This window comes from Mustelus asterias, chromosome 13 (genome assembly GCF_964213995.1).
Source record: "Mustelus asterias chromosome 13, sMusAst1.hap1.1, whole genome shotgun sequence".
NCBI lineage: Eukaryota > Metazoa > Chordata > Chondrichthyes > Carcharhiniformes > Triakidae > Mustelus > Mustelus asterias.
In genome coordinates, this window is record NC_135813.1 from 90,896,250 (window position 1) to 90,912,182 (window position 15,933).

A 15,933-nucleotide genomic window follows, 5' to 3' on the forward strand; every position below is an offset into this window, starting at 1 on the left:
GTGAGCTTGTTGCAGCTCATCCCGCACCCTCACTATAGGCTCACAGTGCTGATGACAGTTCGAGCTGCCTGCCTCCCAGTCTGCTCAAAGCGAGAATTAAATCTGCATCCAATTCTGCATTACCTGGCTATGTCCTGCACCACTGGACCAGTACAATTACCAGTGAATTATTTATTTAGGAGACACAGCCAAGGAATACAGGGCGAGTAACTCATGATTATTGAATGACAAATTCATGGCAATCTGTGCTAACCATGAAATTAGCAGTTGTGGTTTTGTTCTGGGGAGGGAGATGGGGGGCTGGGGTGGGGGAGGGGGGAGTGGCGGGGGGAACGGGTGAAGAATGGAAAAGAAACTCAATTTCTACAGTCGCCTGTCGGGATGCACTTAAAGAAATATTGAGAATAATTAGTCTCAAGTCGGCTCAGAAGTGGGAAAGCGTCCAAAACACAAGGCATTTGATGAATTCAAAGAAGATGACTCAACGGGCACAGCAGCCAGCATCAAATAAATGTCTTCAATTCAAATTAATTAAACTCCTGGATAATCAACTAAATTGTTCCCTTTTTGAGACATCAAACAGAAATGCACATTTAGAATCTGCATGCAGATAAAAGTCACTGCTTATCGTCTTATAGAGAAATTGAATTTGCTGCGTACTTTCATTCACTGGGTTTGCAGCAGAGAAGACCAAGACTGACCGATGGAGAGTAAAAACAATCTGCATTAGGGTTAGAGTTTTACCAAACCTTCTTATAATTCTACACATGTTTAATTGAGGCAAATCATTTCACCGCAAGAAACTACAAAGAGTCGTGAACGTAGCCCAGTCCATCACGCAAACCAGCCTCCCATCCATTAACACTGTCTACACTTCCCACTGCCTCGGCAAAGCAGCCAGCATAATTAAGGATCCCACACACCCCAGACATTCTTTCTTCCACCTTCTTCCGTCAGGAAAAAGATACAAAAGTCTGAGGTCACGTACCAACCGATTCAAGAACAGTTTCTTCCCTGCTGTCAGACTTTTGAATGGACCTACCTCGCATTAAGTTAATCTTTCTCTACACCCTAGCTTTGACTGTAACACTGCATTCTCCACTCTCTCCTTTCCTCCTCTATGAATGGTATGCTTTGTCTGTATAGCGCGCAAGAAACAATACTTTTCACTCCATACTAATGCATGCAACAATAATAAATCAAATCAAATCAAACCAAGGATCTGCCATGGCCTTAGAAAAGTGAGGGTATCTGTTGCAGAAGCTAATAGATTAAATTTGTGGTTATATCGCTGGTCCTCTGCTATTTCAGATTTACATTTAACAGCAAGAACACCTTGTACTTATACATCACCCTGAGCAGAGTAAAACTTCCCACAGGAGGGTTAGAAAATTCAATTTGACACCATAAACCTCATTAGGCAATAATGGAACAGTTGACCAACAGTGCAATCAAAGAGGTAAGTTATAAGAATCGCCTTTGAAGAAAGAGAGGTGGAAATGTTTGGAGAGGTGTTCCAGAGCTTAGGGTTTTCAGTGTGAAAGTGCTTGATTTTTGATTTTGATTTGATTTATTATTGTCACATATATTAGTATACAGTGAAAAGTATCATTTCTTGCACTATACAGACAAAGCATACTGTACATAGAGGGGGAAATGAGAGGGCACAGAATGTAATGTTACAGTCATAGCTAGGACATAGAGAAAGATCAACTTAATGCGAGGTAGGTCCATTCAAAAGTCTGACGGCAGCAGGGAAGAAGCTGTTCTTGAGTCGTTGGTATGTATCCTCAGACTTCTGTATCTTTTTCCCAACAGAAGAAGGTGGAAGAGAGAATGTCCGGAGTGCGTGGGGTCCTTAATTATGTTGGCTGCTTTTCTGAGGCAGTGGGAAGTATAGACAGTGTCAATGGATGAGAGGATGGTTTGAGTGATGAACTGGGCTCCATTCATGACCCTTTGTAGCTTCTTGCGGTCTTGGACAGAGCTGGAGCCATACCAAGCTGTGATACAACCAGAAAGAATGCTTTCTATGGTGCACCTGTAAAAACTGGAGAGAGTCATAGCTAACATACCACCTGCACTGCCGTAACCTCTAGAGCTATCCACCAAGCGCTGGGAAATGGAATTAGTGCAGTCTAACCTCTGCTGACTGGCATGGGCATACTGGGCCGATTGTGCTGTATCCATCAAAACAAACTGTAAGAGTTTCTATGAATATATAAATAGGAAATGGGCAGCTAAGATAAATGTGGGACCTCTACTGAATGAGGTGGGCGAATTGATAACAGCAAACAAAGAAATGGCGGATAAGCAAAATAAATGTTTTGCATCAGTCTTCACCGTGGAAGATATTGCAAATATCCCCAAGTTATCTGATGGGTTGATTTGAAGTAACATGCTAGAATTTACAATAATCCCACTCGCAAGGGATAGAATATTCAAGAAACTTGAGGGGCTAAAGGCAGACAAGTCACCAGGACCTGATGAATTGCACGCTTGGGCTTTGATGGATGTGGCTGCAGAGATAGTGGACCCAATGGTTGAAATTTTTCGTAACTCGCTAAATTCCAAGAGAGTTTCAGTAGATCATAAAACAGCCAATGTGACATCAGTGTTCAAAAAGGGAGAAAGGCATGAAACTCTAGGCTAGTTAGTTTAACATCTATTATTGGCAAGATGCTGGTGTCAATAATCAAAGAGGAAATAACTGATCATTCAGGAAAGCTGAATATAATCAAACTAAGTCAATATAGTTTTATGAAAGGTAAATAACGTTTGACAAATTTGCTCAAATTCCTTGAGGATGTAACAGAGAGAATCGATGGAGGGGAACCTGTAGATGTAGTCTATTTAGATTTCCAAAAGACAGTTGACAAGGTGCTGCATAAGAGGTTGGTGCATAAAGTAAAATCCCCCATGGAAGTGTGTTAGCATGGATTGAAAACTGGCTGTCAGCTAGCAAACAGCAAGTTGGAATAAATGGGCCCTTTTCAGAGCGGAAAGATGTAACGAGTGGAGTATCGCAGAGGGCAGTTCTTGGCCCACAATTGTTCACTATTTACATTAATGACCTGGAGGAAGGAACAGAATGTAAGGTTTCCAAATTTGCCAATGAAGCAAAGACAGGTGGAAGGGCAGGTTGTGATGCGGATATTGTGATTTTGCAATGGGATATTGGTAGATTAGGTGACTGGGTGAAAACCGGGCAAATAGAGTTTAATGTGGGGAAATGTGAGGTCATGCGCTTTGATAGGAGAAATCAAAAGGCAGATTATTATCTAAATGGAGAGAGACTGCAGGTGAGTGACATACAGAGGGACTTGGGTGTTCTAGTGCATGAATCACAAAAAGCTAGCAAGCAGGTCCAACAAGCAATTAAGGCGGCAAACAACATTTTGGCCTTTATTGAAAAGGGGTTGGAATTTAAAAATAGGGAGGTTTTGTTGCAATTGCACAGGGTATCAGTGAGGCCTTGCCTGGAATACTGTGTACAGTGTTGGTCCCCTTACCTTAAAAAGGATGTAGTAACATTGGAGGCGGACCAAAGGAGATTCATCAGGTTAATTCCTGGGATGAGAGGGTTGCCCTATCAAGAGAGATTGAAGAGAGTCTGTATTCCTTGGAGTTTAGAAGAGTGAGGGGTGACCTTATTCAAACACATAGGATCCTGAGGGGGCTTGACAGGGTGAATGGTGAGATGTTTTCACTAGTGGGAGAGTCTCCAACAAGGGGACATCGCTACAAGATAAAGAGCCAGTTATTTAAAACTGAGGTGCGTGGAAATTTCTTCTCTCAGAGGATGGTGAATCTCTGGCATTCTCTGCCCCAAAGAATAGTGAAGGCTGGATCAGTAGAAGTATTTAAAGTGGAGGTGGATGAATATTTGATGGATCAAGGAATAGGGGGCTATGGGGAAATGGCACAGAAAAGGAGCTGAGATCAGCCACGATTGTATTAAATGGTGGGGCAGGGCTGAAGGGCCTGGTACCCGACTCCTGCTTCTATTCCTTTGTGCTCTTTTCGATGGGTCTGTGAGTATACTTGTAAATGGTGGACAATTTTGTCCATTTGCATTCTACCTTGTCTGCAGGTGAAAGAGTTAACACAATGAGGCAAAGCCTTTGCATATCAGGTACAGGAAGATTGCAAACTTCCAGGGCCCTTCATTTATTTGAGTCCTCTGCTCAGGCGATTTGAAATGAAAACTGATTTAATTGGATAATTACAAGGTTGGCATCTTGGAAGTAATCCATTGCATGGCACCTTTCCGAAGCCTCAAACAATGCCCTCAGAAGCATCAAGCCTCATGGTATCACCTCTCCAAAGAGCCTCACCAGTCTGTGGGGCAAAGCAAGATTGAAAATCATGGTTGGATCAACATATCTGTTTTATTAACATCAAATATTAATTGATTAAATGCCAATGAATTAAAAACAGCTGAAAGCACTAATAAGGAATGAATAATCAGCAGCAAGCAAGCACTAAAATTACACAACTTTTCTCCAAAGCTGACATTCCCAAGCAACAAAATTGGACAATTAAATTCCTTGTACAGTCTCGGCGTCATCTTTCTCGGGGAATTCTCCAGCCGGTCACACCCTTCCTGAGCGAGAATGGAGAATTTGGCGCTCAGCCAAAACTGGGACCAGAGAATGCCAGCCGCGGGCGAGGTCGGAGAACTCGACCACTCATTTTACCTCCGTTGTCCCGGTCCGTGTATACAGCTCGAACTGGCCCCGCTTTCCCAATTTGATTTTGTTGGATAAGCAGCGTGGTTCCGGTGCAGGGAATTGAAATGCAGGCTGCAAATTGCCATCAGTTCCAAAATGCACGTTAGCTCACACTGGACTGGCAGCAGGTGAGCCCGGCCTCCAGGATAATGAGTGCTCAAGCTGCCTTCCGAGAAAATCTGCCATTTATACCAGAATTTCACCTGATTTAAGTTAAGCTTGTGGAAAAGATTGGTGAGCTGTCCGCATGACTTGTCAAATCAGGAAGTGGTTGAGTTCACAAGCTTTAAATGTGCACAATCTTGCTTTGAAAGATCAGCTTTGACTGAACTTATTGTTATCTGTACAATTAAGAAAGGAATGTGCCTCCCAGCAATTCTTCCTTCAGTGATGGAGTCCTTACAGTAGAGTGGATATGCTCTTCTGATAGAAACAAGCCGGGAGCAGGGAAAGGAATGAGAGACTCACACAGAGAATAAGACAACAGGACAATAGAGATAACCAAAGGTTGAGGATTGCACTGCTCCCTCAGAAAAAGGCCAGTTTAAAGAGGCAACTGCTCATTAAGGAGATGCTGACATCAAAGCATCTTCTGAAAAACAAGAAGCAAAAGACAGACTTACTTCAATTAAGTGGCTTTAATTCACGCATGCACATTTGCAGCAAATGCTTCGCAACATCACCAGGCCCATCTGTAAGTTACTTCCGTCAACGTTTCTTCTATGTTTTGCAGTTTTTATCAGCACAGTTTGCCCTAACAGTTTTGGAATCGCTACTGACTGCAGATTCCTGCCCTAACTGGTGGGCGGTGCCATTTTGCGGGTGCGGTAATTCTTATGCATCATTCCCAATGCTTCCCACTGCCTGTGCTATCTCCATTGCTCACTTAAAATTTATATCAACCTCAGCAAGTAATCTCTGTTGAATCGCCTCGTTATTCACCCAGCAGACTAACCTGTCCCGTAACATATCATTCAACGTGGCTCTAAAATTGCAAAAATCTAATAACTGTTTCAATTTCGTGATGTGATGCAAATCGCAACCGTTCTGTCTGGGGTTCACCCTCCTCCCCCCCCACCCACAACCCCCCCCCCCACCCCCCCACAAACCCCCCCCCCCCACCCCCCCCCCACCCCCCCCCCCACCCACAACCCCCCCCCCCACCCCCCCCCACCACCCCCCCCACCCCCCCCACAACCCCCCCCCCCCACCCCCCCACCCACAACCCCCCCCCCACCCCCCCCCACCCCACAACCCCCCCCCCACCCACAACCCCCCCCCACCCACAACCCCCCCCCACCCCCCCCCCACCCACAACCCCCCCCCCCACCCCCCCCCCCACCCCCCCCCACAACCCCCCCCCCCACCCCCCCCCCACCCCTCCCCACAACCCCCCCCCCCACCCCCCACCCCCCCCCCCCACCCCCCCCCCCACCCCCACCCACAACCCCCCCCCCCCCCCACAACCCCCCCGAATTGATCTTGAATCTCTGGAGTATGACTGATGTTTAAGGCCAGAAATTACACATCCTTTCTCCAAAGTTGACATTCCCAAACAACAAAATTGGACAATTAAATCCCTTGTACAGTCTCGACATCATCTTTCTCAGGGAATTCTCCAGCCGTTCACACCCTGCCGTCGCTGTGAGCGAGAATGGAGAATTTGGCACTCAGCCAAAACTGGGACCAGAGAATGCCAGCCAGGGGCGAGGTCGGAGAATTTGACCATCGGTAATCATCGATTCCATCAGCTCACTGAACGATTTGAGGTCAGGTGCACTCGGGGCTGTGAGATTGTGAATCAGTTTAAATCTTTTGGTTTCTCATGCCTCCTCCCCTATTTCATTCATTTGAAAGTGATATCCAAGGAGCTCTACATATGTGTCCAGTCCTCTGTGGAAGAATCAATCGGATCTGTCCATCCATAGAGTGGCATCTTGGTGCTTTCACTCAACCTCAATATAAAATGTCACAATCTGAGGGTCGATTTTTTTTATCTTCGTCACCAAGTGTAAAGATGCTCATTCACCCATTTGGGGAAAATGCAATTAATTTATTTACAGGTTGAAACTATACAGAGACTCGCAGCCTCGTGGATGCACTCAGCTCCCGAGACGACTCTGAGCACAGAAGCCTGCGCTTAACCCCCACCCCGCTCCCCAATTGGTTCTTCGGGGCATGTGACCCTTACTCTGCAGATTGATCCTTAAAGGGACAATCACCAGATTGAGAGTCAGGACTATCTGATGTCTCCAAGTTAAATCAGAGTTTTGGATGGTTCCCAGTGCAGGATAATTGCCCATTGGAAGTTTGAATGTCCCAAACTATTCCTGTGCAGTCTTTGTGTGGGGGCGGGGGGAGGGTCCCCCAGAACATCCACTGGAGTACCTCTAGGGCATAACCATCCAGACATCGGAAGTTATGGGCCCCTGCATGTTCAACTATATGCACCTGAGCTTTAAATGGAAACTTGGGGGAAAAATAACTGCTTCTTTTTTGGCCGCACTTGGTATCTGGATCATTGATTGTGTCTGAAGTGGAAACTCTCTCCAGTCCATGGCACCTGTCTGGAACCTGGTTTTAAAGATAATACTGTGCTATGGAATTTAATCCGGATAAATGCGAGGTGATGCATTTTGGTAAATCCAATTCAGGTGGGAGCTATAAAACAAATGGCAGAACTATCAGGAGCTTAGACACACAGAGAGATCTTGGAGTACGGGTCCACAGATCCTTCTAAGTGGCAGTACAGGTGGAAAAGGTGGTGAAGAAAGCATATGACATGCTTGCCTTCAGCGGCCAGGCATTGAGTATAAAAGTTGGCAAATTACGTTACAGTTACATAAAATGTTGGTTAGGCCACATTTGGAATGCTGATTCCAATTCTGGTTGCCACACTACCAGAAGGATGTGGTGGCTTTGGAGGGAGTACAGAAAAGGTTTACCAGGATGTTGCCTGGTATGGAGGGCATTAGTTATGAGGAGAGATTGAATAAACTGGGATTGTTCTCCCTGGAAAGACGGAAGCTGAGGGGCGACCTAATAGAAGCTTATAAAATTATAAGGAGCATAGATAAGGTGAACAGTTGGAAGCTTTTTCCCAGGGCAGAAATGACAATTACAAGGGGGGTACAAGTTCAAAATAAGGGGGGAAAGGTTCAGTAGAGACATGCGGGGGAAGGTTTTTATACAGAGGGTGATGGGGGCCTGGAATACACTGCCAAGTGAGGTGATTGAGGCAGACACGTTAGCGACATTTAAAACTTATTTGGATAGACACATGAACAAGTGGGGGATTAAGGGATGCTGGCGGTTGGTCTAGATAGGGCAATGTGATTGGTGCAGGCTTGGTGGGCCGAAGGGCCTGTTTCTGTGCTGTACTGTTCTTTGTTCTAGCGCTATATGTTATGTTGAAGGGGACTGTTTTGAAATTTCGCTGGTTTTTTTCTCAAAGCAGTTGGTTTTTTTGGCAAGAATTCAGCAGATGCTGGAAAGCAGGATAATAACTCATTTTAACCCTCTAGTGTTTACCTAAAATGAAGCTAATTGTGTTTTTTTATTTAAGTAATGGAAGATGAATTAGGTAAAAAGGGTCTTTTGTCATGTGATATTAAAATGAGAGGAGCTAGGCTTGTAGCAGAAAAGCAGCTTCATTTTCATTTAAAAAGAACAGTTAGTGACTGGAGCTGTTAAAAAGAAGAGTCTCTCTCTCTCTCTCTCTCTCTCTCTCTCTCAAAAGCCTCTCTCAAGGCTTCAAGCTTTTACCCAAGTCAAAGTAAGTTTGCCTGGATTTGATAACCATGTTTAAAGTGAGATTTAAGTCGATAAGAAAATGTTTGCTTAATTGGAACTGAAATAGTGGTAAGTTAGAAATTAAGAATTGTTCTTATTCATGTTTAAAGATTGTTCAATGGTTAAAAGTTAAACTATTTCATTTTGCTAGAGTTATATTAAATTGTATGCAGATTATAGCTTGTTTTGATTAAAAAATTCCCTAATGTTTAAAGTTAACGTTTATTTATTAGTCACAAGTAAAGCTTACATTAAGTCTGCAATGAAATTACTATGAAATTCCCCTAGTCACCACATTCCAGCGCATATTTGGGTCAATGCATCTAACCAGTATGTCTTTCAGACTATGGAAGGAAACTGGAGCACCCGGAGGAAACACACGCAAACACAGTGAGAACGTGCAAACTCGACACAGACAGTGACCCAAGCTGAGAATCGAACCTGGGTCCCTGGTGCTGTGGGGCAGCAGTGCTAACCACTGTGCCACTGGAATCACTGCTGATGTGAAGCATCCTTTTCTCACATTTATATCAAAATAGAAAAAATTGTCAAGGTCTAGTCTGTCTTCATAAGATACCTTGCTGTTCTTGTTAAGCACTGAATGACACACAACCTGACTAAAACATTAGGTTACAAAGAAACTTTACCTCTAGTGAATGTAATTCTATTTGAACTATGATGTGGAGATGCCGGCGTTGGACTGGGGTGGGCACGATAAGAAGTCTCACAACACCAGGTTAAAGTCCAACAGGTTCATTTGGAATCACGAGCTTTTGGAGCGCCGCTCCTTCATCAGGTGACTCACCTGATGAAGGAGCAGCACTCCAAAAGCTTGTGATACCAAATAAACCTGTTGGACTTTAACCTGGTGGTGCGAGGCTTCTAACGATTTGAACTAAGCTTATATCCAGCTTTTCTACATTAAGCCACACCCCTGAAAAGGCTTTTCCTAAATAATATTCTTTGCCTCTCTGGAAGCAATCTGTTCTGTTCCTTTGCCTGAGGTAAGCAACATTGTGTGTGACCTTCCCAAAATCATCCTGTAGCACCTCAGATAAAAAGAATGCTTGAGTGCTTGCAAGGACACCCTTGACTGAATAAGACTTGAGCAGCTTAATTTAACTGGCGTTTATATATAAAGCCTTTTTAATCGAAGCTTTATTCTTCAGCAGGAAGATTTGCTGAGAGATGGAAGCTTTCCCCACGTCACAGTATCTTTGAATGAAATAGCACAGAAAGAGGCCATTCGGTCCATCGAGTCTATGCCAGTTTTTTGAAAGAGCAGTCCAGTTAGTCCCACTCTCCCATTCTTTCCCTCACATCCTTGTGATCTTATCACCTGTGTGTTTTTTTTCTCAAATTCCTTTTTGGAGACGGTGACTGAATTTAACACCCCACAGAGCAACGCATTCCATAGACATAGAAACATAGAGAATAGGTACAGGAGTAGGCCATTTAGCCCTTTGAGCCTGCACCACCATTCAATAGGATCATGGCTGGTCATGCACTTTCAATTTTCCACTCCCGCTTTCTCTCCACTGTAGGGATTCTCCCCTTTATCCCTTTAGCCTCAAGGGCCACATCCAGCTCCCTCTGGAACATATCTAATGAACTGGCCCCAACAGCTTTCTGTGGTAAAAAATTCCAGAGATTCACAACTCTCTGAGTGAAGAAGTTCTTCCTCATCTCAGTCCTGAATGGCTTACCCCTTATTCTTAGACTGTGACCCTTAGTTCTGCACTTCCCCAACATCAGGAACATTGTTCCCGCATCTAGCCTGTCCAATTCCATCAGGATTTTACATGTTTCATTATGTAATGATGGTTTACCTCATGTCACCTCGATAAATTATCATAACTCTCTGCTCTCTGGTTATTGACCCCACAGCCACTGGAAACAGTTTTTTTTATCATGAACTCGATCTAAACCCATCATGATTTTAAGCAGCTCTGTCAAATCAAGTTAGCTTTCTCTGTTCTAAGAGGAACAATCCCAGATTCTCTTGTGTGTCCACATAACTGGAATTCCGTCATCCCTGAAAGCATTCTTGTAAATCTCGTCTGCACTGTCTTCTAATCAATTTTGCGCTTTTCTAAAGTGTGGTGTCCAGATTGACCGGACTTTTACTGGCCCCACCCACACGGGAATTGGAGCGGGTGAGGGGCAGACCTTGGGCAGGATTGTATGGTTTTGGAATGACCGAGACCATTACCCATTGGGATGTGTGGCACGGTGCCTCACAGCGCCAGGGACCCTGGTTCAATTCCAGCCTCGGGTCACTGTCTGTGTGTAGTTTGCAAGTTCTCCCCATGTCTGCGTGGGTTTCCTCTGGGTACTCTGGTTTTCCCCCACCCTCCAGAGATGTGCGGGTTAGGTTGATTGACCAAGCTAAATTGTCCCTTAGTGTCAGGGGGATTAACAGGGTAAATGGGATTATGGGGATAGGGCCTGGGTGGGATTGTGGTCGGTGCAGGCTCGATGGGCCAAATGACATCATTCTGCACTGTAGGGATTCTATGATCGGGTGGAATTTTCCAGTCTTTTGGCTAAATTTCAACTCGGGTGGGAAAAGGGGGTGTGGACCTGAGTAGTGCCAGTGCCAGGGCAGTGCCATGCAGTAGTGCTACCCATAAAGTTTTACTTCTTAATGTTAGATCAACTAAATGTCCTCACGTTGCTGCCAACTGAAGTCGGTGCCCATGCAATAAAGGTTTTATCTTCAATAGATCCTTTTTTAATACTATTTGGTTTCTAGATGAGCGATTTAAGATAGGTGGAATGGATGTCATCATTAGCGACAGTATTGCAATAACAAAATGTAACATTCAGTGAGCTCCTTTCCAAAACGATTTTTGAACGATATGAAAATGTTCTCTGTATTTTATGAACACAAACAAGCTCTCATCCATAAGCCTCAAGATTCACCTTAGATGGAATTTGTTTTAACAATCAGAAACAAAGCTTGGTGTCATTGTTTTCCCGATGGAAGGATTGATGCTTTACATGGAAGCTTGCTGTAACTTAAACCTGTCAGCTTTGTCAATCTAATGTTACTACTTATTTCATGAGAGAGCTATGTAAAGACCCTTGTATTTTTTTGCACAGTTGCTTCTCCATACTGTGTGTAGCATGGAAAGTTTAAAGTTTATTTATTAGTCACAAGTAAGGCTTACATTAACACTGCAATGAAGTTACTGTGAAAATCCCCTAGTCACCACAGTCCGGCGCCTGTTCGGGTAAACGGAATGCAGGAATCAGAGGTGGCCAATGCTCTCCTGATGAAATATCCAGCTTGATTAATTAATAAAGATCAGGTCGGATTTCTGAAGAAGACTTATTAATATTCTTAAAGTTTATCTGATTTTTCAAATCGCACAATGAAAGCTGGAACTCTGGGGTAACCAACAAAATCGAGCTATATAAAGATCAGCCTACTGCCTCTGGATTAAAGTCCAGTTTGATGAAATAAGTACAGATAATTTACAAGCTTTCTGTGGCCTTGCTTATTACAATTGGACCCACGTTAAATCCCCATTCCCTGCCCACAGAAAGTTGACAAGGAAGTCTCTCTCCCCCATCACTGTTTTGCAAGCCAGTAGGGCAGCAGAGCAGCACAGTGGTTAACACTGTCAGGGACCCGGGTTCGATTCCAGCTTCGGGTCACTGTCTGTGTGGAGTCTGCACGTTCTCCCACATGGGTTTCCTCTGGGTGCTCCGGTTTCTTCCCACAGGCCGAAAGACATGCTGGTAAGGTGCATTGGCCATGCTAAATTCTCCCTCAGTGTACCCGAATAGGTACCGGAGTGTGGCGACTAGGGGATTTTCACAGTAACTTCATTGCAGTGTTAATGTAAGCCTACTTGTGATAATAATAAATAAACTTGCATTAGCCACACACGTGTTAAAACTCCAAACCAATGTGCCTGTTAAAGATCATAATAAATATTTGAGATCTTTTTCAGTCAAATCTTGACATCTCTTTAAAGTTCACTTGGTCTTTAAATGACATTTCCTTTCTTCATTCCTCTCTGTCACAATCTGTCTTATAACAAATACAAAATTCACCAGCTGGAGTGTAAGGTTCTCAGGAGAAGCTATTATTCCAGCTTACATCCTTTCAATCCTTTTGTCCTTAGCATGACATGAATCCACCGCCCATTACTGTTGGACAGCTGTTGAATCCATGTCATAATAATTAGTTAAAGCTACCAAGACGATTTGCAATAAGAGATAGCCATGGGGAGGTAATGGCCCAATGGTATTGTTGCTATTAATCTAGAAACTCAGCTAATGCTCTGGAAACCCGGGTTTGAATCCGGCCATGGCTGATGGTGGAATTTGAATTCAATAAAAAATATCTGGAATTAAGAATCTCCTGATGACCATGAAACCATTGTCAGAAAAACCCATCTGGTTCACTAATGTCCTTCAGGGAAGGAAATTTGCCATCCTTACCTGGTCTGGCCCACATGTGACTCCAGAGCCACAGCAATGTGGTTGACTCTCAACTGCCCTCTGAAATGGCCCAGCAAACCACTCAGTTGTATCAATTGTGACAAAGTCAAGGGCAACCAGGAATGGGCAATAAATGCTGGCCAGCCAGCGATGCCCATGTTCCACGAATGAATTAAAAAATAACATAAATTTGAATATGAATTTATAGAGTCCTTTTAAATTGGAATGGCTCCCAACCCAAACCAGCCAAATATTCCACTGACTGCAAACAAACGAAACTGCTGTTAGTCCTGTCCACCATAAGTCATACAGAAGTTACATTTCTTTTGGTAGAGTATTAGAATCATAGAAACACTACAGTGCAGAAGGCTATTCGGCCCATCAACCAACCACAATCCCACCCAGGCCCTACCCCCACATATTTTACTTGCTAATCCCTCTAACCTACACATCTCAGGACTCTAAGGGGCAATTTTTAACCTGGCCAATCAACCTAACCCGCACATCTTTGGACTTTGGACAGTATTGATTAGGCACCTTATGTAAAATCTCTTTACATGCCATTGTAATGTAGTGGCTGCCTCCTTCATGTATCTGAACACAGAAAACCTTGACTTGCATAGAGCATCATATAAGATACCCGAGGACACTCCATTGAGGAAGCAGTACAGTGGAAGGATTAAGAGAGATGAGCGAATGTTAATCCAAAGATAACTGAAAGGAATGGTGACGAGGAGAAGTGGCAATGGGCAGCAAGGAAAATCTTGCATTCTTTAAGTGCTTATCATGGCTTGAGAATGTCTCAGCGCACTTTAAAGCTAATGAAATGCTTTTTGAGATGGCGTCACTGTTTGTAATGTAGGAGGTCAATTTGTGCACAGCAAGATTCCACAAGCAGCAATGGGATAACGACAAGGCACTGGGTGGGATTTTCCACTGGTGGGATCTACCAGCCGTTCACAGCCTCTGTGACCGGGGAACCCATGACGGAATGTCACTGTTGGCGGGATAGGGAGTTACCACTGGTGGCAATGGTCAGAAAATCCTGCTCAATAAAATAACACAATGTGCTGTGAATGTTGGCGAACTTTTATTTTACTTACCTGTTCATACAATTTGGGCATCGCTGGTTAGGCCAGCAATTGTTACCCCATCCATAATTGCCCTGAGCAGGTGGTGGTGAGCTGCCTTCTCGAACCACTGCAGTCCACGTGGTGTAGCTACACCAGCAGTGCTGTTAGGGAGGGAGTTCCAGGATTTTGACCCAGTAAAAGTGAAGTTCCAAATCAGGATGGTGTGAGACTTGGAGGGGAACTTGCAGGTGGTGTCCCAAGGCATCTGCTGCTCTTGACTTTCTAGGTTGTAGAGATTGTGGGTTTTCAAGGTGCTGTCGAAGGAGAGTTGTTGAGTTCCTTCAGTGCATCTTGTATATGGTGCATCTGTGTTGACACTGTGCATCGGTAGTTTTACAATATTTTACATAGCTTTAAAAAACATGAGCATATAGAAACAAACGTCAAGTTTCCCATGGCGAGCGGAACAGGAAAACTCTGCCCAATGGGCCTGACAGCATCTGTGGAGAGAGAAACAGAGTTAACGTTTCAGGTCGATGACCTTTTGCCAGAATTCTTTTACAATATAGGGACCCTTTTTGGCATTTCGTCAAATGAATAATTGTTGTCTCTTGCTTATTTTGTGCTTTATCGTGCGTTATGCGGTTACTATTTCCAATTGATCCATTTTTATTGGCGCAGCTCGTGTTCTGATTAATGGAAGCGTCTTGTTATTTTTCCGCAGTTGGTGCAGAGTTGCTGTACATGGGCACGGATTTCTTAATAGGAAAACTCCCGAGTAACAACTGACAGGGTTGTAAACAAAAAATATACCTCAGGACCGGAGCGAAGCAATTACATCTGCTTCTGTGAGTGCTTAGAGTGTTGAGATCCCCATAACCCAGGAACCTGCAAACACAGAGGCCAATCTTATTGCTACAGGGTGAGATATAACACTGTAGGTTAACAATAAGTACAAATACATTTCTTCTCGCTCGCTCAGAACGAACACATGCAATCTGGAAATGTCTGGGAACTAAAAGGACGAGGCTGTCTTAACTAGTCCTCCCGGGATCATATAGAACCCAAGCTCAGAATGAACCAAATGATGCCATCGATACATGTGGGCATGTACCCAACAGGCAGTGGATTGAAGAGTTGCCAACCTTTCAGGATTACTCTGGAGTCTGCAGGAATTGAACATTAATCTCCTGCACATTGCTATGAGCAGAACTAAGGGCACTAACAAAACCTTGTACATTTCATTCTTTTTTTTAAACATTGACTTATTTCACTGAAACGAGAGACGTGTTGCCATTTCATCTTGCGCTCATCGGGACAAATGCAAGAATACCAAATTTCAAACAATCAGGACCAGTCGTACTACAGGAGAGAAGGCTGCTGATTGGTTTGCGGGTCAACTCTGATTGGCCAAGGCATTGCCATGTTACAAAGTTACTTGAAATGGGGGGAATGGCCTATTTCAGTGGATGTGCTGTTTGTTGGTGGAATGTCACACGATGGAGCATCCAGGAAAGCATCCAAAAGCAGGGACCCTAACCAAATCATTGGGAGACACTAACCCAATAGACCATAGATCATCATAGAATCCCTACAGTGCAGAAGGAGGCCATTTGGCCCATTAAGCCTGCACCAACAACAATTCCACCTCGGTCCTATTCCCGCAACCCCACAAATTTACCACGCTAATCCCTCTAACCTACGCATCCCAGGACACTGAGGGGCAATTTAGCATGACCAATGCACCTAACCTGCACATCTTTGTACTGTGGGAGGAAACCGGAGAAAACTGTGGAGGAAACCCATACAGACACGGGGAGAATGTGCAAACTCCACACAAACAGTCACCCAAGCCGGGAATCAAACCCAGATCTCTGGAG